This window comes from Oncorhynchus keta, chromosome 31, assembly GCF_023373465.1.
Source record: "Oncorhynchus keta strain PuntledgeMale-10-30-2019 chromosome 31, Oket_V2, whole genome shotgun sequence".
NCBI lineage: Eukaryota > Metazoa > Chordata > Actinopteri > Salmoniformes > Salmonidae > Oncorhynchus > Oncorhynchus keta.
Window position 1 is genome coordinate 917,859 of NC_068451.1, and position 22,706 is coordinate 940,564.

At 45.2% G+C, this 22,706-nt stretch overlaps 1 pseudogene; it reads right to left on the reverse strand.

Moving 5' to 3' along the window:
* Positions 1 to 19,859: 19,859 nt before the first annotated feature.
* Positions 19,860 to 21,946, reverse strand: LOC118364171 (GPI mannosyltransferase 2-like; annotated as a pseudogene).
* Positions 21,947 to 22,706: the final 760 nt, after the last annotated feature.

The window sequence follows — 22,706 nt, forward strand, 5'->3', positions numbered from 1 at the left end:
AATGACCAGGCATCCTCAACTGACGGGATGAGGTCAATGTCCTTCCAGGATACCCGGGCCAGGTCGATTAGAAAGGCCTGCTCACAGAAGTGTTTTAGGGAGCGTTTGACAGTGATGAGGGGTGGTCGTTTGACTGCGGCTCCATAGCGGATACAGGCAATGAGGCAGTGATCGCTGAGATCCTGGTTGAAGACAGCGGAGGTGTATTTGGAGAGCCAGTTGGTCAGGATGACGTCTATGAGGGTGCCCTTGTTTACAGAGTTAGGGTTGTACCTGGTGGGTTGCTTGATGATTTGTGTGAGATTGAGGGCATCTAGCTTAGATTGTAGGATTGCCGGGGTGTTAAGCATATCCCAGATTAGGTCACCTAACAGAACAAACTCTGAAGCTAGATGGGGGGCGATCAATTCACAAATGGTGTCCAGGGCACAGCTGGGAGCTGAGGGGGGTCGGTAAGCAGGCGGCAACAGTGAGAGACTTATTTCTGGAGATAGTAATTTTCAAAATTAGTAGTTCGAACTGTTTGGGTATGGACCTGGAAAGTATGACATTACTTTGCAGGCTATCTCTGCAGTAGACTGCAACTCCTCCCCCTTTGGCAGTTCTATCTTGACGGAAGATGTTATAGTTGGGTATGGAAATCTCAGAATTTTTGGTGGCCTTCCTGAGCCAGGATTCAGACACGGCAAGGACATCAGGGTTAGCAGAGTGTGCTAAAGCAGTGAGTAAAACAAACTTAGGGAGGAGGCTTCTGATGTTGACATGCATGAAACCAAGGCTTTTCGATCACAGAAGTCAACAAATGAGGGTGCCTGGGGACATGCATAAACACGCAGAATGGAGTACCGTGATTAATGGACAGTCCAGCATGCATCAGCTATGTAGCCAAGTGATCAGGGGGCAGCGGTGGATGGGGCAGGGAAGCTGGACTGGCGAGTGTTATCCAGGTGAAAAAAACTAACAATGACTAAATAGCTTGTAGCTAGTTAGCTGGTTAGCTTCTGGAGGTTCTTGAGTGTGTTCTAAAAATTTAAAATAATAGCGATTCCGTATCACACTGGGTGAGGCAGGTTACCGGAAGGTATAAACAAATAAAAAAATACCGGAAGGTATAAACAAATAAAAAATCGAGAAGAGATAGAAAGTAAATATGGGTCCAGTGAGTGTTTGGGACGCGGCTATTCAGACGGTTAGCAGGCCTGTGCTAACAAGCTAACAGTTAGTAGGCCGGGGCTAAACACGGTAGCAGTTAGCGGACCGGGGCTAAACAAGCTAGCAGTTAGCAGGCCGAATTAGCAAGCAAGGAGATAGCAAGGGCTAGAGAGTTAGCCTTTGGGGGACGTCGCGATGGGGTGAGTCTGTTTATTCCTCTTCATGCGGTGACATCGATAGACCGGTCGTGGGTCTGGATATTGTAGCCCAGGAGTATGCTACGGTGGTAGCACAGGGGCTCTGGCCGGGCTAGCTTCAAGCTAAGTGGGTAGAAACGCTAGCCAGGAGTAATCATCCGGGGTTGCGGTTAGTTAGATAGCTAGTTGTGAAGATCCAGCTGAAAATGTTCCGTTTGCGGTGGGAATCCTGGGATAAAAAATAAAAATAGGTCCATTATGCTCTGGTTAGAGTCGCGTTGTTCGAACTGGCGAGAGCTTTCCAAGCTAAAGGTTAGCTGATGACCGGTTAGCTGAAGACCGCTAGCAATGTTTTGCTGACTGATAGCTGGTAGTTAGCTGGCTAGCTTCAGTTGAGGGGTTCCGGATCCGAAGTAAATATAAATACTTTAGGAAAAATAGCTACATTGGGTAAGGCGGGTTGCAGGAGAGTATTTAGAAGTTGAGGATTAGCAAAATGTTTTAAAAGATATGCGTAGAACAAAATACGAAAAAAAAACGATATATACAAGGGACACGACACAACGTCTTACTGCTACGCCATCTTGAAACCAAGATTAGAGATGTTGGTTAGAGTTGCCCTGCCCTATGCAAAACACTCACAAAATTAGAGTTTGCTATTCACAAGAAGCATTGCCTGATGTGAACCATGCATCGAACAAAAGCAATAATGCTCAATGAGGTTAAGAAGAATCCTAGAGTGTCAGCCAAAGACTTATAGAAATCTCTGGAACATCTCTGTTGACGAGTCTATGATACGTAAAAATACTAAACAAGAGTGGTGTGCATGGGAGGACACCACGTCTGAAGTTCGCAAAAGGGCACCTGGATGTTATACAGCGCTACTGGCAAAATATTCTGTGGACAGATTAAACTAAAGTTGAGTTTTTTGGAAAGAACACAACACTATGTATATGTCAGTTGGTAGAGCATGGCGCTTGTAACGCCAGGGTAGTGGGTTCGATTCCCGGGACCACCCATACGTAGAATGTATGCACACATGACTGTAAGTCGCTTTGGATAAAAGCGTCTGCTAAATGGCATATATTATTATTATATTATTATGTGTGGAGAAAAAAAGGCACAGCACACCAACATCAAAACCTCATCCCAACTGTAATGTATGTTGGCGGGAGCATCATGGTTTGGGGCTGCTTTGCTGCCTCAGGGCCTGGACAGCTTGCTATAATCGAGTTTATCAAGACTTTTTGCAGAAGAATGTAAGGTTATCTGTCCGCCAATTGAAGGTCAACAGAAGCTGGGTGATGCAACAGGACAACGACCCAAAACACTGAAGTAAATGGCTTCAACTTATGACAATACGCCTTCTGGAGTGGCCCAGTCAGAGTCCTGACCTCAACCCGATTGAGATGCAGTGGAATGACCTCAAGAGAGCGGTTCACACCAGATATCACAAGAATATTGCAGAACTGAAACAGTTTTGTAAACAGGAATGGTCCAATACCGTTGTGCAGGTCTACAGAACTACAGAAAATGTTAAGTTGAGGTTATTGCTTCCAAAGGAGGGTCAACCATTTATTACATCCAAGGGTTCACATACTTTTTCACCCTGCACTGTGAATGTTTACACTCTGTGTTAAATAAAGACATGAAAATGTATAATTGTTTGTGTATAATTAGTTTAAGCAGACTGTGTTTGTCTATTGTTAACTTAGATGAAGACCAATTTAAACAGATATCCAGGTAATTCCAAAGGGTTCACATACTTTTTCTTGCCACTGTATACAGTTTAGTTCAGGGGCAGAATGACAGATTTTTACCTTGTCAGCTCTGGGATTCGATCTAGCAACTTTTCACTTACTGACCCAACGCTCTAACCACTAGGCTACCTACCTGCCGCTCCAAGTTAGTATTGTGGAGTAACTACAATGTTGATCCATCCTCAGTTTTCTCATATCACTGCCATTAAACACTGTAATTGTTTTAAAGTCAGTATTGGCCTCATGGTGAAATCCTTCCTCTCCTGCAACTGAATTAGGAAGGACGACTGTAGCTTTATAGCGACTGGCTGTATTGATACACCATCCACAGTTTAATTAATAACTTCACCATGGTCAAAGGGACATTCAAGTTCTTTTATTTTCTTTACCCATCCACCAATAGGTGGCCTTCTTTGCGAGGCATTGGAAAACCTCCATGGTGGAATCTGTGTTTGAAATTCACCGCTCGGCTGAGGGACCTTACAGAATTGTGTGTGTGTGTGTGGGGTACGGAGATGAGTCATTAAAAAGTAATGTTAAACACTTATTGCACACAATGAGTCTATGCAACTTATGTGACTTTACTCCTGAATGTATTAAGGGTTGCCATAACAAAGGGATTGAATACTTATTGACTCAAGACATTTCAGCTTTTAATTTTTAAATAATTTGTAAACATTTTGAAAAACATAATTCCACTTTGACATTCTGGGTTATAGTGTGTAGGCCAGTGACAAAAAAATCCCAACACAAAAAGGTGGAAAAAGTCAAGGGCTGTGAATACTTTCTTAAGGCACTGTATAATGGCATGGCAAAATATATGAAGTTTAAGGGATTAGTTTCAAAAATGTATTTTAAAAAAAAAAAGGTATACAAAACTGCTCAGAGCGTCGGTCAATAGCAGTGACAAGAGATTGTTGCACAACCACTTATCTGCTCCTCTATTTATCTTTGTACCCGTTTCATAATTATAGACTCACAAACTCTGTCAGGAGACTTGGTAGTCTGTGGTCAGGCCAGGGTATCACACATGCACAAACGTGGTTTCCATATTTGATGCGTTTCATACCATTCCAATGAGCCTGGCCTCCTACAGCGCCTCACACCAGTCTCCACTGAGTAGGATTGTCAAGTCAGTAGTGTTGCTACTGCAAAACCTCTCAAATGACAACTGAAGTGGAAAACGATCTAAATGCGACTCCTCTGAGGCGGGGGGGACTAACAGAGTAGAAAGCTAATGACTTTTAAATGAGCAATGGTGTAGTTCCTCCATTTAATCCTCACAGGAATGATCTACAGAATACAAAACCAAAGAAGAACCGAGGCCGTGTCCCAAACAACACTGAGTCTTGCTAACCAGAAGGACCTGAGGAGGCATCACCGTCATGGACACCTTGAGGAGAGGAGAGCGGTGCCTGTGTAGACAGATTTCTATTGATAATAAATGACAAACCAATCAATATCAAACAGCCCATAATAGTACAAGCACAGCTTGTCATAATAAGTTGTAGGAGCACTGAACATCTTTGATACAACTGACCTAGCTATAAGACGTTTCAAATTAATAAATACATAAATGGTTGACTACCACACAGCGGTTCTCCACAACTATACACACGGTTCATTTCAGTATATTGAAGGAAAAGTAGGCAATGGACCTACCCCAATTCCTCTACGAGCTATAAAAAGGTATCTAGAATGTACTAATGGTGTTATGTGGAAGTAGATAACACCCCCTTGTGGCCAACAGCATTACCTTCAGTGTAATGTCATGTTATAGATTAGTAGTAGTCTATGATAAACGACCAGTCCAAGGGATATATGGTTTCATGCCACTAGTAGCCCAGGCAAAGGTCACTTCAAGGCAAAATTACAACTTGCATTGCCTACAAGCAGTATCATCTTACACTTCTAGAAGTTCTGTGCTTCAAACATGATGTAAACGCTTACATATCACATTAATCTGTACCTTACTTCTTTCTCTATGACAAAAACAACATGTGGCATTACAGTAAATATACATGAGGGAAAAGGGGGAACCACGCATCACATTTCAAAATGTGTTATTATGTATTAACTGGCCTCCAATACACAGAAGAAACTCAGCAGGCAGTAGTGAATTTGTATTCATGCTTAAATGAGAATAAATGTAAAAGGGAAACAGCCCACTACAGACAATAGCTCGCCCCATCCAATCAAAATGAGTCACTGTCTCAACTGCAGTCAATGACTAAAATTACATAATATCCACGACATGGCCGATCCAAAAGCCAATTGAGCAGAATGGGGGGGTGGAAAGTAACTTCAAAGAGCACTTTACACTGGGAGACCCTGGGTGTTTTCACTACAGCTAAGACCAAGAGCATAGGAAGCTAGTTTGCCCAAAACCCTACTTATCCACTAACAAAAGCCCTCTCACACACCTCTATTCTGCCATAGGTGTATGAATTATTTGCATAAGAGGTAATACAACAGAGTACATACAAGGCAAAGAGACTGCTTCCTTAGTTATTATGCTGGAACACCAGCCAAGCAATTAAGTGCATATGGCTTGAAGCTTTGTGAAACAAATGTTCTATGAATCAATGTGTATAACAACTTTTATCAAATCTTTGTGCTTGTCAGTGTTACCAAGTTTAACTTGCTGCCAGCAGGAGATGTTTCCTTTGAGGAATAAAACATTCTTTGAAAATAAATGTTTGCCAGCTAATTCATCACCAACAATACAGGGGGAAAAACTGGCTTAAGTCTGGCTTAAGTTTAGAAGAAGACGCAGTAAGTGCCATGAAAAAGTTAATGGTTAATAAAAAAGCACTTGCAAAGGTTTATGGCAGTGTAGCCACTGTAATGTGTTCCAGGGATCTGTGTGGAAGGGGAATGTTCTCTAAAGCAGTCCTACTGGAGCCACTGCGTGCGCTCAGTGCAGTGGGATGAAGCCCCATGTCAGCAGCGTCTCCCAGGATGATGGTATTGTGGGGGAAGGAGGGTGAGGGGCAGGCCAGATGGAAGGCCGGCTTGTTGGAGTGCAGCGAGGGTCTCTTGCTGCTGCTCACAGGGGGACAGTCCATGGACGGGGCCTGGCGCCCTGAGCACTCTGTGGGGGGAGGCCCATTGGCAGACCCAGAGCAGCCGGTGGGGGGATGCCCATCAGAAGACCCTGAGCAGCTCAAAGGGGGAGCCCAAGCGAAGGAGGAGGGGGCTGGGGACTTGAACTCGGGTATAGCTCTCAACGCCTGGCCAGGGGCAGTCTTGAGGGTGCCGGGGGGCCACAGGCCCTGGAGCTCAGAAGAGCGGATCACCTCACCAGAAGGTCCTTAGTCTTCGGTGTGCACTGTGTGAAGAAAGGAGGAATGCAGAGAAGTCAAGAAAAAGGGAAATGTGAGAAAAGGAAAAGACGAGGGGATATGAGGAAGTGAGACGGACAGCAATGGTATGGCAGAACATGGTTAATGAAGGGAAGTGCACAGGAGCTGAAACAAGCATTCGTTTGGAGAAGCACAGTGAGATTGACGTGAGCGCAAAAGCTAGGTTAGGTGTGACAGCATGGCATTGTGGAGAAGGAGTGAGTAACCTATCCAGTTAGCATAGGACAGGGAGGAACAAAGATAAAAGAGACAATTCGACACAAAGCTTGGGGAAGCTTCCCTTCCCTCTTCTGTTAGGGGAATGAGGATATGTAGGACAGGACAAGGTGTATGGTTGATAGGATAATTATGTTCTCCAGGTACAATTAAATTATATTACTCTGTCTGCAAACCAGAATTTGTCATGGTCGAATGAAACAGACGGAGGCCCAGTCTACCACAGTTAAATGTTTATTCACGGGAACGTTCTGGAGTCAAGAATACAAACAATTCATTTTATACTGACTTCTCACGCCCACACATACACACAAACATAGGCACACACTTGTCCTGCTACGCACACACTGTCTGTCTCACTTCCCAGCCGACAGAGATAGTGACTTTGTCCTTGAGACGTACTCCCAGTTCTCTCCCAAATCTCTAGTCAGGTCGGCACCAAGCTCAGACAGTCTGTGTTTAAATTACCATACAGGCATATTGTTTTACCCTAATTCTAACTAGGACAACACATTTATTGATTATGATTTCATACATTCTAATCAATTCCATACAATTATATGTTTCAGGGCAGAATATTCTAATCATTTAATTAACAGACAATTTTCACCTATCAATGGGTCACCGGGGTTGACAAGATGGGCTTGTTTATCCATTATTAGCACCAGCAAGGAAGGCAATACTGAGCCAGTATCCCAACACAGATATTTCTCACAAATTGTGATGTCATTTCACAGTTACTTATGATAGCAGCCACACATGATGAACATGCAAACGGAACAGATGACAGCCAAAATAAATGTGTGGTGATGGGTTGGAGCTTGAGCCCTACTCTTACCATCGACCCTCTACATGTGAAAGTTAACCGACAGAGCAAAACCTATAGTGAGGTGGAAGGGACACATCACAAAACTGGGAGTTACACACAGTGGAGCGCAGAGATCTGTCAGTTTAGTCCTTGTATAAAAGGAGAATCACTCAAATATTAAAAAGCTACTATGGGAGAAAAGGCCCCAGGACTGCAGGATAAACTGATGGTAATATGGAGTTACTGAAACACTTTTTTTTTTATAAAAAAAATCTATGAATAAAACAGATAAAGATCATTACTAAGCCAAGATGAAGGAAACTTACACCAGAGGACAACCTTAAAAATACATATTTATTTAAGATAAGAACAATTCAAAGTAATGCCTCTACAATGCTACATATTACAGGAAAAATATAGCATTCAGTAGGGTGAAAACCCACACCCACTGCCCACAGTGGGTGAAAACACTTTGGTTATGACATTTACATTTACATTACATTTACATTTAAGTCATTTAGCAGACGCTCTTATCCAGAGCGACTTACAAATTGGTGCATTCACCTTATGACATCCAGTGGAACAGCCACTTTACAATAGTGCATCTAAATCTTTTAAGAGGGGGGTGAGAAGGATTACTTTATCCTATCCTAGGTATTCCTTAAAGAGGTGGGGTTTCAGGTGTCTCCGGAAGGTGGTGATTGACTCCGCTGTCCTGGCGTCGTGAGGGAGTGTGTTCCACCATTGGGGAGCCAGAGCAGCGAACAGTTTTGACTGGGCTGAGCGGGAACTGTACTTCCTCAGTGGTAGGGAGGCGAGCAGGCCAGAGGTGGATGAACGCAGTGCCCTTGTTTGGGTGTAGGGCCTGATCAGAGCCTGGAGGTACTGAGGTGCCGTTCCCCTCACAGCTCCGTAGGCAAGCACCATGGTCTTGTAGCGGATGCGAGCTTCAACTGGAAGCCAGTGGAGAGAGCGGAGGAGCGGGGTGACGTGAGAGAACTTGGGAAGGTTGAACACCAGACGGGCTGCGGCGTTCTGGATGAGTTGTAGGGGTTTAATGGCACAGGCAGGGAGCCCAGCCAACAGCGAGTTGCAGTAATCCAGACGGGAGATGACAAGTGCCTGGATTAGGACCTGCGCCGCTTCCTGTGTGAGGCAGGGTCGTACTCTGCGGATGTTGTAGAGCATGAACCTACAGGAACGGGCCACCGCCTTGATGTTAGTTGAGAACGACAGGGTGTTGTCCAGGATCACGCCAAGGTTCTTAGCGCTCTGGGAGGAGGACACAATGGAGTTGTCAACCGTGATGGCGAGATCATGGAATGGGCAGTCCTTCCCCGGGAGGAAGAGCAGCTCCGTCTTGCCGAGGTTCAGCTTGAGGTGGTGATCCGTCATCCACACTGATATGTCTGCCAGACATGCAGAGATGCGATTCGCCACCTGGTCATCAGAAGGGGGAAGGAGAAGATTAATTGTGTGTCGTCTGCATAGCAATGATAGGAGAGACCATGTGAGGTTATGACAGAGCCAAGTGACTTGGTGTATAGCGAGAATAGGAGAGGGCCTAGAACAGAGCCCTGGGGGACACCAGTGGTGAGAGCGCGTGGTGAGGAGACAGATTCTCGCCACGCCACCTGGTAGGAGCGACCTGTCAGGTAGGACGCAATCCAAGCGTGGGCGCGCCGGAGATGCCCAACTCGGAGAGGGTGGAGAGGAGGATCTGATGGTTCACAGTATCGAAGGCAGCCGATAGGTCTAGAAGGATGAGAGCAGAGGAGAGAGAGTTAGCTTTAGCAGTGCGGAGCGCCTCCGTGATACAGAGAAGAGCAGTCTCAGTTGAATGACTAGTCTTGAAACCTGACTGATTTGGATCAATAAGGTCTTTCTGAGAGAGATAGCGGGAGAGCTGGCCAAGGACGGCACGTTCAAGAGTTTTGGAGAGAAAAGAAAGAAGGGATACTGGTCTGTAGTTGTTGACATCGGAGGGATCGAGTGTAGGTTTTTTCAGAAGGGGTGCAACTCTCGCTCTCTTGAAGACGGAAGGGACGTAGCCAGCGGTCAGGGATGAGTTGATGAGCGAGGTGAGGTAAGGGAGAAGGTCTCCGGAAATGGTCTGGAGAAGAGAGGAGGGGATAGGGTCGAGCGGGCAGGTTGTTTGGCGGCCGGCCGTCACAAGACGCGAGATTTCATCTGGAGAGAGGGGAGAAAGAGGTCAGAGCACAGGGTAGGGCAGTGTGAGCAGAACCAGCGGTGTCGTTTGACTTAGCAAACGAGGATCGGATGTCGTCGACCTTCTTTTCAAAATGATTGATGAAGTCATCTGCAGAGAGGGAGGAGGGGGGGGAGGAGGATTCAGGAGGGAGGAGAAGGTGGCAAAGAGCTTCCTAGGGTTAGAGGCAGATGCTTGGAATTTAGAGTGGTAGAAAGTGGCTTTAGCAGCAGAGACAGAGGAGGAAAATGTAGAGAGGAGGGAGCGAAAGGATGCCAGGTCCGCAGGGAGGCGAGTTTTCCTCCATTTCCGCTCGGCTGCCCGGAGCCCTGTTCTGTGAGCTCGCAATGAGTCGTCGAGCCACGGAGCGGGAGGGGAGGACCGAGCCGGCCTGGAAGATAGGGGACATAGAGAGTCAAAGGATGCAGAAAGGGAGGAGAGGAGGGTTGAGGAGGCAGAATCAGGAGATAGGTTGGAGAAAGTTTGAGCAGAGGGAAGAGATGATAGGATGGAAAAGGAGAGAGTAGCGGGGGAGAGAGAGCGAAGGTTGGGACGGCGCGATACCATCCGAGTAGGGGCAGTGTGGGAAGTGTTGGATGAGAGCGAGAGGGAAAAGGATACAAGGTAGTGGTCGGAGACTTGGAGGGAGTTGCAATGAGGTTAGTGGAAGAACAGCATCTAGTAAAGATGAGGTCGAGCATATTGCCTGCCTTATGAGTAGGGGGAAGGTGAGAGGGTGAGGTCAAAAGAGGAAAGGAGTGGAAAGAAGGAGGCAGAGAGGAATGAGTCAAAGGTAGACGTGGGGAGGTTAAAGTCGCCCAGAACTGTGAGAGGTGAGCCGTCCTCAGGAAAGGAGCTTATCAAGACATCAAGTTCATTGATGAACTCTCCGAGGGGACCTGGAGGGCGATAAATGATAAGGATGTTAAGCTTGAAAGGGCTGGTAACTGTGACAGCATGAAATTCAAAGGAGGCGATAGACAGATGGGTAAAGGGAGAAAGAGAGAATGACCACTTGGGAGAGATGAGGATCCCGGTGCCACCACCCCGCTGACCAGAAGCTCTCGGGGTGTGCGAGAACACGTGGGCGGACGAAGAGAGAGCAGTAGGAGTAGCAGTGTTATCTGTGGTGATCCATGTTTCCGTCAGTGCCAAGAAGTCGAGGGACTGGAGGGAGGCATAGGCTGAGATGAACTCTGCCTTGTTGGCCGCAGATCGGCAGTTCCAGAGGCTACCGGAGACCTGGAACTCCACGTGGGTCGTGCGCGCTGGGACCACCAGATTAGGGTGGCCGCGGCCACGCGGTGTGGAGCGTTTGTATGGTCTGTGCAGAGAGGAGATAACAGGGATAGACAGACACATAGTTGACAGGCTACAGAAGAGGCTACGCTAATGCAAGGAGATTGGAATGACAAGTGGACTACACGTCTCGAATGTTCAGAAAGTTAAGCTTACGTAGCAAGAATCTTATTGACTAAAATGATTAAAATGATACAGTACTGCTGAAGTAGGCTAGCTGGCAGTGGCTGCGTTGTTGACACTACACTAATCAAGTCGTTCCGTTGAGTGTAATAGTTTCTACAGTGCTGCTATTCGGGGGCTAGCTGGCTAGCTAGCAGTGTTGATTACGTTACGTTGCGTTAAAAGAACGACAATAGCTGGCTAGCTAACCTAGAAAATCGCTCTAGACTACACAATTATCTTTGATACACAGACGGCTATGTAGCTAGCTATGTAGCTAGCTACGATCAAACAAATCAAACCGTTGTGCTGTAATGAAATGAAATGAAAATGTGATACTACCTGTGGAGCGAAGCGGAATGCGACCGGGTTGTTGAGTGCGGAAGTTCTATTCAGTAGACGTTGGCTAGCTGTTGGCTAGCTAGCAGTGTCTCCTACGTTAAGGACGACAAATAGCTGGCTAGCTAACCTCAGTAAATTAAGATAATCACTCTAAGACTACACGCTCTAAACTACACAATTATCTTGGATACGAAGACAGCAAAGACAACTATGTAGCTAGCTAACACTACACTAATCAAGTCGTTCAGTTGAGTGTAATAGTTTCTACAGTGCTGCTATTCGGTAGACGGTGGACGTTTGCTAGCTGGCTAGCTGCTGGGCAGATAGCAGTGTAGACTACGTTAGGACGACGAAATACGAAGTTGCAATAGAAGTGCTGACTGTTTCACTTTGTTGTCCTCTTTCTTTTCCTTTTCTTCTGTCCTTCTTTTGTCCTTATTTTGTCTTCCTTTCTTCTGTTAACTAGATATTTTTGTTGTTATTCTTTGTAAGCTAGCTAGCTTCTTCCAGGAGAGTCCCTAGCAACTGCTTAGCAACAAGTAAACAATTCTGCTAGCAATTCAGCTAGCTAAGATAACTGTACAATTTTATGAAAAATAGTTAATTTTTCAAAAGCCTGTCTTTTTGGTTTGTTCCTTGTTTTGTCTTCTATTGAGTCTTGCAGTTTTCTCTTGATTTTTTCGATGTACTTCACTCATTTCACTTCCTTATGTTATAAAATCAATTTTACCAATATGATTTGTCATGTTCTGAATCATTCAGTGGGGTCTTTCTCTAACGTATTATGAACATTATATCTAAAAAGTCTGATTTTGTAAGCTAATGCATCTGATAATAAGAACTGAGGCCAGTTGACAGAGCAGTGCAGCTTTCGACAAAACTTAAGGATTTGACATTTTTTGGTCGTTGTCTTATAAGTTGTTTCCGCGGGCTGCAAATAGCTAAACTAGCATCACACGAGCTGAATTAAATGTAAAAGACTGAAAATAAAGAGCTTGCAAAATGCTCAGTGCTCCATTGACATTTCACAGAGTCTTTGAAACGAACAGGAACTTTGCAATAATATGAAAATACTACATCATGTCTCAAAATCAATATATATATACATAAAAATCCAATTAACTTCACAGATCTTCATTGTAAAGGGTTTCAACACTGTTTCCCATGCTTGTTCAATGAACCATAAACAATTAATGAACATGCACCTGTGGAACGGTCGTTAAGACACTAACAGCTTACAGATGGTAGGCAATTAAGATCACAGTTATGAAAACGTAAGACACTAAAGAGGCCTTTCTACTGACTCTGAAAAATACCAAAAGAAAGATGCCCAGGGTCCCTGCTCATCTGCATGAACATGCCTTAAGCATGCTGCAAGGACGCTAGAGGACTGCAGATGTGGCAAGGCAATACATTGCAATGTCAGTACTGTGAGACGCCTAAGACAGCACTACAGGGAGACAGGACAGACAGCTGATCGTCCTCGCAGTGGCAGACCACGTGTAACAACACCTGCACAGGATCGGTACATCCGAACATCACACCTGCAGGACAGGTACAGGATGGCAACAACAACTGCCAGAGATACACCAGGAACGAACAATCCTTCCATCAGACTGTCCGCAATAGGCTGAGAGAGGCTGGACTGAGGGCTTGAAGGCCTGTTACAAGGCAAGTCCTCACTAGAAATCACCGGCAACAACGTCACCTATGGGCACAAACCCACCGTCGCTGGACCAGACAGGACTGGCAAAAAGTGCTCTTCTCTGATGAGTCGCGGTTTTGTCTCACCAGGGGTGATGGTCGGATTCACGTTTATCGTCAAAGGAATGAGCGTTACACCGAGACCTGTACTCTGGAGCGGGATCGATTTGGAGGTGGAGGGTCCGACATGGTCTGGGGCGGTGTGTCACAACATCATCGGACTGAGCCTGTTGTCATTGCAGGCAATCTCAACACTGTGCGTTACAGGGAAGACATCCTCCTCCCTCATGTGGTACCCTTCCTGCAGGCTCATCCTGACATGACCCTCCAGCACAACAATGCCACCAGCCATACTGCTCGTTCTGTGCGTGACTTCCTGCAAGACAGGAATGTCAGTGTTCTGCCATGGCCAGCGAAGAGCCCGGATCTCAATCCCATTGAGCACATCTGGGACCTGTTGAATCGGAGGGAGATGGCTAGGGCCATTCCCCCCAGAAATGTACGGGAACTTGTACGGGAACTTGCAGGTGCCTTGGTGGGGTAACATCTCACAGCAAGAACTGACAAATCTGGTGCAGTCCATGAGGAGATGCACTGCAGTACTTAATGTGGCTGGTGGCCACACCAGATACAGACTGTTACTTTTGATTTTGACCCCCCTTTCAGGGACACATTATTCCATTTCTGTTTGTCACATGTCTGTGGAACTTGTTCAGTTTGTCTTAATTGAATCTTGTTATGTTCATACAAATATTTACACATGTTAAGTTTGCTGAAAATAAACACAGTTGACAGTGAGAGGACTATTCTTTTTTTGCTGAGTTTACATATATGGACGAGCGATGTCAGAGCAGACCTGACTAAGATACAGTAGTATAGAATACAGTATATACATATGAGATGAGTAATGCAAGATATGTAAACATTAAGTGACAATCGATCCATTCCTTAAAGTGGCCAGTGATTTCTAGCCTATGCCTATAGGCAGCAGCCTCTGTGCTAGTAATGGCTGTTTAACAGTCTGATGGCCTTAAGATAGAAGCTGTTTTTCTGTCTCTCTGTCCCAGCTTTGATGCACCTGTACTGACCTCGCCTTCTGGATGACAGCGGGGTAAACTGGCAGTAGCTCGGGTGGTTGATGTCCTTGATGATCTTTTTGGCCTTCCTGTGACATCGGGTGCTGTAGGTGTCCTGGAAGGCAGGTAGTTTACCCCCGGGAATGAGTTGGGAAGACCGCACCACCCTCTGGAGAGCCTTGCATTTTTTTTACCTTTACAGTGCCTTGCGAAAGTATTCGACCCCCTTGAACTTTGCGACCTTTTGCCACATTTCAGGCTTCAAACATAAAGATATAAAACTGTATTTTTTTTGTGAAGAATCAACAACAAGTGGGACACAATCATGAAGTGGAACGACATTTATTGGATATTTCAAACTTTAACAAATCAAAAACTGAAAAATTGGGCGTGCAAAATTATTAACCCCCCTTAAGTTAATACTTTGTAGCGCCACCTTTTGCTGCGATTACAGCTGTAAGTCGCTTGGGGTATGTCTCTATCAGTTTTGCACATCGAGAGACTGACATTTTTTCCCATTCCTCCTTGCAAAACAGCTCGAGCTCAGTGAGGTTGGATGGAGAGCATTTGTGAACAGCAGTTTTCAGTTCTTTCCACAGATTCTCGATTGGATTCAGGTCTGGACTTTGACTTGGCCATTCTAACACCTGGATATGTTTATTTTTGAACCATTCCATTGTAGATTTTGCTTTATGTTTTGGATCATTGTCTTGTTGGAAGACAAATCTCTGTCCCAGTCTCAGGTCTTTTGCAGACTCCATCAGGTTTTCTTCCAGAATGGTCCTGTATTTGGCTCCATCCATCTTCCCATCAATTTTAACCATCTTCCCTGTCCCTGCTGAAGAAAAGCAGGCCCAAACCATGATGCTGCCACCACCATGTTTGACAGTGGGGATGTTGTGTTCAGGGTGATGAGCTGTGTTGCTTTTACGCCAAACATAACGTTTTGTATTGTTGCCAAAAAGTTCCATTTTGGTTTCATCTGACCAGAGCACCTTCTTCCACATGTTTGGTGTGTCTCCCAGGTGGCTTGTGGCAAACTTTAAACAACACTTTTTACTGACTGTTCTCTTGGTTGGGAGCCTGGTTTGCTAAGTACACTGGTATGGTGGTTACTGGATTTCTGACCCTAATTCTTGTATTTTTTATTATTGATGTGTTGTGCTGCTTGCATCATACCGTGTTTTAAGAAGTCTGTTACAGATGTGGTGAAGGCTTCAGGCATGATTCCTTTGCTTGATGCTCCAGTTGGAGATGCTGATACTGAATCATGCTTTCAGGGGAGGATGGGACTGACAGGATGACTGTATGCTGTGGGTGAGGTAGTAGAATAAATATTACACCACCACAGTTCCTTGTTTTACATTTTTTGTTAAGTTTTCTTTCCAGTATGTTTGTTCTCTCTGTTGTGGAGGTTTGGAGTCCCTGGGTGGCTTGGTGCCCACCTGGTGCAGGATATGAGTAGCTGAGAGGACCAGATGGTTTATAATAATGCTTTGCTCTGCTTTACTCTGTTTTCCATGACCAAAGTTTTATCCTACATCTTACATGTCAATAAAGTTGTATCCTGTTTTTGTCAAAAGGGTTGATTTTTCTTTTTTGTTTCTGTAAAAAAAAAGTTAAACTTTTTATTATTTCCATGAAATGCTATTAACATATTATTATGTTGGGACTGCTGAAAAAAAAAGGATAATGAATGACACCCTGGCGGGTGTCAAAAGGGGGACTTAAATTTAACACCATTTTCTTTTATTCTGTTTTTAAATGAGCTGTTCTCTTTTGACATGAGGGTTTTAAGTTCCTAGGTGGCTGGTAGCCAATCTAGTACATAGTGGGATCGAATGGAGGACATGAAGGTATTTTAAACTTTGTAACTGTAATATGATTCATTGCTGAATTTTTATTCACACCTTTGGGGGTGTGAAAAAGGGGGATTGTGGGATTCTGTGTTTTACATTATAGCCATTACCATATATATGATTAAATATGATCTTATGTTGGTTGTGTGAGGTATCTGCATTTGTGCACTGGAGCATCATTATGAGATTAAACAACTGCTTGCTACTTGCCTGTTTGTGTGTGTGACAAGAACTGAGTAACATGGTGTGACCTGCATGTTGCAAAACTGTAGATAGCAGCCCAGCAGATACTTTGTCCTTGTGTTTGTATGTTACAATATTGAGCACATGGTGTGACTTGCTCTATCTTACAAAGTTGTGATAGGGAGGGGTGTTTATCACGAGGTTCAACTGAGATGGAAAAATACTGAACAACACAATAGCAGGAACTGAGCAACTGTTCTAACTAGGCTGCGATACCAGAACAGTAAGGATCTATACATCGACGGAGGGAGGACTCCAAGAAGCGCCAAGAGGCGGGGACCCGCCTGAGTGCCTGCGATAGGCTGAGCAAGTTTAATCCCAGCCTCTACAGTGATAGGCCAACAGACGGGTTGGAACTATGTCCATCACAGTATAAGAACACTGTTTATTACATACATCCTGTCAGTTCTCTGTTCTGTCCTGCGTGGTATTACAGTGACCCCTTATATACGAAAGTTGCATTTGCCATTTATTACTTAGCTAATAAAAAATACATAGTATACAATCGGTGACTCATTGCACTAACACGCCTGGTTCAATATCAAACTTAATAATCAAGTGTGCTATTGCTGGGCTGGAATGGAAGTCTGCTCACCAGGGATCAGGGATCAGTGGCGCGAGGTTGGTCACCTCTGGTATTGACTTCTTGGGTATGATGCTACAAGCATCACACACCTGTATTTGGGGAGTTGCTCCCATTCTTCTCTGCAGATCCTCTCAAGCTCTGTCAGATTGGATGGTTAGCGTCGCTGCACAGCTATTTTCAGGTCCCTCCAGAAATGTTTGATCAGGTTTAAGTCCAGGCTCTGGCTGGGCCACTTAAGGACATTGAGACTTGTCCCGAAGCCACTCCTGCGTTGTCTTGGCTGTGTCCTTAAGGTCATTGTCCTGTTGGAAGGTGAACCTCTGCCCCCAGTCTGAGGTCCTGAGCGCTCTGGAGAAGGTTTTCATCAAGGATCTCTCTGTACTTTGCTCTGTTCATCTTTCCCTCGATCCTGACTAGTCTCCCAGTCCCTGCCGCTGAAAAACATCCCCACAGCATGATGCTGCCACCACCATGCTTCCCTGTAGGGATGGTACTAGGTTTCCTCCAGACGTGACGCTTGGCATTCAGGCCAAAGAGTTCAATCTTGGTCAGTGCTGGGGCCTATCCTGTTTTTAATTTACATGCTCCCTCTCGGGCCAAATCCTCAGACTATAACAACTGCTATGCTAACAATACCCAGGTTTACATTAACACCATCTCTGCTCCAGTAAAACTCAGCAGCTGCCTAGGGCATGGATGAGAGAGAACTACCTCCAGTTGAACAGTAGCAAGACTGAGACTTTGCTTATTGGGACACCCAAGCAGGTCACCAGTGCTGGAAACATTTGCCCTACAATCAACAGCCAGGCCATCTATATGTCCTCTCATCTCCAACCTGGGAGTCAAGTTTGAGCCATTCCTGTCTTTCAATGCCCACATGAAAAAATATGTAAAGTATAATTTTTCCTTCGAAAAAACATTGCCCAGGTCATCACTCTCCCAGCCAGATGTCTAGGGGAGGGGAGGGGGGGCACACTACAGAGGCTCCAACTAATCAAGAACAGTGCTGCCAGGGTCCTGACTAGGACCAAGAAGTCAGACCATATCACCCCGATCCTGGTCCAACTCCACTGGCTACCGGTCAACTACAGGATCGACTTCAAAATCCTCCTGCTTGTATTTAAAGCCTTGTACGGATTGAGCCCCACCTACATCACCGACCTCACCTCATCGAGCCACCTTGCAATCTCCGCTCCAGCCAATCCCTACTGCTTCAAGTCCCCAAGACACGTCTCCGAACTATGGAGAACAGAGCCTTCTGCTCCCTTCGGAATACTCTCCCTGTCCATCTGAACTTTTAAAACAGATCTTAAAGCCAAATTCTACAGACTCTTTCTCATAGTCCTAGTCCCAATCTGAAATGTATTTAGTGCCATCCCACTATTGCAATTTTATTTGCCTCAATTCTAAATGTGTTTTATTGGGGAATGGCCGTGGATGTCCGGCCTTTTCTGTACCTCCTTGGGGACCAATGAGATGCTGGAGCCTCAGACACCCTCAAGGCCTGATGTGAGAGGGAGCCCAGGGGTAGAGGCCTGTGGTAGAAACCCCCTGAGCTAGACCCTCAGGAGACAGGGTAGATGGAGCAGGAATCTCTGGAAGCAGGTGGGCGAAATGGTTGGTCAGCAGCTCAGACATATTCCTCAATAAGCGGAGTTTCCACATTGGAAATTTAGCCAGTCAATTTTATCCCAGGACTGTACAAAATAGGTGCAGCTCCTACATGGGATGAAATGTTCACCGTAGCCTCGGAAGGTGGTAGCCGCCAATCTGGAAAAAACAGCACGATCATTGCAGCACCTTGTGCTGGGGATGGGCAGTTTTGACAACGCCACAGATGTCTCAGGTTGAGGGAGCGTGCAATTATCATGATGACTGCAGAAATATCCACCAAAGCTCATTTAATATTAATTCCTATACCATAACGTAGTTTGAGAATTTGGCCGCATGCTTAACAATCGCAGACTACGTGTAACCATGCCAGACCAGGACCTCCACATCCAGCTTCTGCACCTGCGGATCGTCTGAGACCAGCCACCCAGACAGCCGATGAAAGTGTGGGTTTGCACAACCAAACAAATTCTGCACAAACTGTCAGAAACCATCTCAGGGAAGCTCATCTGCATGCTCGCCATCCTCAGCAGGGCCTTGACCTGGCTGCAGTTCGGCGTTGTAACAGACTTCAGTGGACAAATGCTCACCTTCAATGGCCAGGAACGATGGAGAAGTGCACTCTTCGCGGATGAAACCCAGTTTCAACTGTACCAGGCAGATGGCTGACAGTGTGTATGGCGTTGTCTGGTTAAACAGTTTGCTGATGTCGACGCTTTGAACAGAGTGCCACATGGTGGCGGTGGGGTTATGGTTTGGGAAGGCATAAGCTTCGGACAATGAACACAACTGCATTTTATTGATGGAAATTTGAATGCAGAGGCCCATTATTGTGCCATTCATCTGGCATCACCTCATGTTTCAGAAAGATAATGCACGGCCCCATGTCCCAGTTCTTCCATGGCCTGCGTACTCACCAGACAGCTACCACTTCCAATTCAAATGAGCTCGAAAAAAAGTGAATTACATTTTTATTTTGTGTGATAATAGAGACACGTTCTAATTGAGCGAGGTGTCAAAGCGGACGACCCACCCGCCCGGCTTCAGTTGGGTCATAATTCAAAACAATACATTCTAAAATAAACCTTGCACCCTCTCCTTTTGAGTTTAGACCGTTTGTTTTTAGACTATCCATAGTTATGTGCACTGCTCCCCTTTTCAAGTTTCAATGTCATTTGCTAGTAATGTTCTAGAGTTAATGATGCAAGTTTTATCAGAAGGTCAACTACAGTAGCTAGCCATGCGTGGTCTGTATTAAATTCACTAAGCTCGCTAGCTAGCTTCATTTACTTTTGATCTTCACTTTCTAGGCGTTTCAAATAGAAAGGCTTGCTGTCTCTGGTGCTGAAATCAATGGCTGAAATGCTGCAAGCAGAATCTATTAACAAAAAACGCTAATTATTTGTGATGCTTTATTACACAATATCTCTTTAGTAAACAAAATATTTAATTAACACATGCACTCAAAAGCACAAACTGCACCCTGTACTTCTTCCAGATACAATTTGATATAATGGAACTTTCAAGTGAATGGAATAATTAGTGGTGCATCAATGCTGGATTGCAAATCAATCCCAATTATTATTATTTTTTTTGGGGGGGGGGGGTAATATTCAAATATGCAATTTTCTGAAAGTGAGATGGAGTGCAAATAAAACGCTTGAACCTTATTGCCTAACACTAACAGAGGTGAGTAGCCAATTGCTATCTAAAATGGCAGCCTATTTATGAAGCAGGCAGAAAATATGGACACGCTTCAGAGCTATTATTATTGCCCTCAAATAATATTTTGTGCACACATCAGGTCTTACATTTACATTACATTTAAGTCATTTAGCAGACGCTCTTATCCAGAGCGACTTACAAATAGGTCTTCAGTAGAAAGTGTCAGGTCAAGTCCACTGTAAGAAGTTACAGGCCCATAAGCCAATAGGAGATGAAGTATCCTAGAATCCAACACGTGGGGATAGAGCATGTCTTCCAGCAGGACAGTAAATGAACAATGGGGTTTTGGGATAAGTACAAGACAGTCCTGTGTAACCTGTTAAAATGCCCTTACATAAATATTTTCCACTGATTCGTTCCTTACCTGCACATGCATGCAGAATGTTCCAAATCCCAGGAGCATTGTAGCATGCACCACATATAAAAACACCCTGGGGCTGTAAAATCCAGGTGTGGGTTTGTCTGGCCGTTTGTTTGCCCCTCTGTCCCACAGCCCCAGTCTCAAGACACCTGTCTGGGTTATTCCTATAGTACATGTAGGCCGCCACCATGTCCAGAGTTGCCATGGGCAGCGCCAGCAGGAAGTTGTGTATCTGCTTAAGCTGGAAGTAGAGCAGGAAGCCCACATCCCAATACACATCCTGGATATGAGAGTAGAGCAGGAGGAGGGGTCGCAGGCACCAGAGGGGTGGGGGTGCGTTTTCGTCAGGTACCCTGTAGCCTTTATCCTCAGCAAGCTGGATGAGGGCAGGGGAAATCTGCTCCAAGGAGAGGGAGGGTGTACAGAACGCCCTGTACCCATAGTACTGGAAGACCAAGAAGGGGAGGGCAATAACTGCTGTGCCCAATGCAGCCGTGAACAGGAGAAGAGCGATGATCCAGGTGTAGTGTAGGCATTTGTTGTATCCATTATTGTCCTTACGCAGTCCCCAGTACTTGTAGAGCGGCTGTTGCAGGGGCAGATACAGCAAGAATCCTACATTCACAAGTCCATTGGCTCGTGCAGCAGTGGCTATACTCAGAGCCAGGCAGGCTCGGAGGGTGTATCCTCTCTCCAGGAGAAAGAGGCCCCCCCGAAGGTCAGTGCAGCAAACAGGCTCTTAGTAACCAGCCATCATGAAGACATTGGCAGGGGTGAGATAGTAGAGCAAACTGGAGACTAGAGCAAGACGCCGGTCCTGCAGTACCACACGGCTGAGTCCATAGAGTGCTATCACACTCAGCAGGAAGAGGGCACTGTTACCCAAGGCAACAGCCAGTAGCAGGCATCCACGCAGTGTAAGACAGCCACTGAGGGGCAGCCCCCACAGTATTACAGGGAACAGGGGGAAGGAGGCATAGTTGTGCTCACACAGGTAGCCCCTCTCAGCAATGAAGAGGAAATGCTCTGCATCCCAGTGGGAAAGGCCCCCTAGAAACCATTGCACTCCAGGGTCCAGAAGCAGAGGCTCCTCTGTGCGTGGAGTGAATGCATCAGCTTCGTGTTCTGGGATTGAAGCATTTAGGAGAGCCTGAAAGGGAGGCATAGCAAACATGAGATAAGCACACACCAATGATACTTTTCTAATTGACTAACATCCAAGTCTTTCAGTCTGTGGATGCCATGCTGTAGATAACCAGCAACTATTGTAAATAAATCATTATTACTGACCTGTATTAGTAGTGACAAGCCTCTTGTGGTTGCGGGGAATTGCAGAACCGTCTTTCACGTCCATCTGTCATTACTATGAACAGCCTTACCCATAACTATCTAGCGCGAGCTAGCTTGGTGTGGATGGAATGAAGGCAACACAATTTAATCTCTACAAATACTCCAAATAGACGGTGACAAATGACAAAACGTTGACATTCATTTACACAGGGCTATTTTTCGCCTATTTTAAAACGTTACACACATTTACCCTTTTGATTAGAGAAGCCAGGTCAGAACCATAGGCCATAAGGCCAGAAACCTTCCCTATTGTCGGAACCAGTTGGTCCGCAAAATGTTACTTCCGGGGGAATTCTCGATTTCAAAATAAAAGTTGGGAGTGAAAAAGCGATCGTCTCAAGCTGTTAAACAGAGGGGAATAATATCAGCTTTGAATGATGTTCAGTTATCATTATTGCATAATGACATTTTACAATAACATAAATCACCTAATTATGATAAATTATAAATCTATACTTTACATGGTATCAACAATGGACTAGTTTGTCTTGATTCAAATCCTAGAAACGAGTCATATAACCAAGGAAGCTGAGACAAAGGGGGATTGCACACAAGTGTGCAGGATTTTTATCCCAGCCCAGTACTAACATAATAACCTGATTCAGCCTATCAATTAGTTGAACCAAGTGTTATAGTACTGGGCTGGAATAAAAAAAAAAAACATTATTATGTACACCCAGT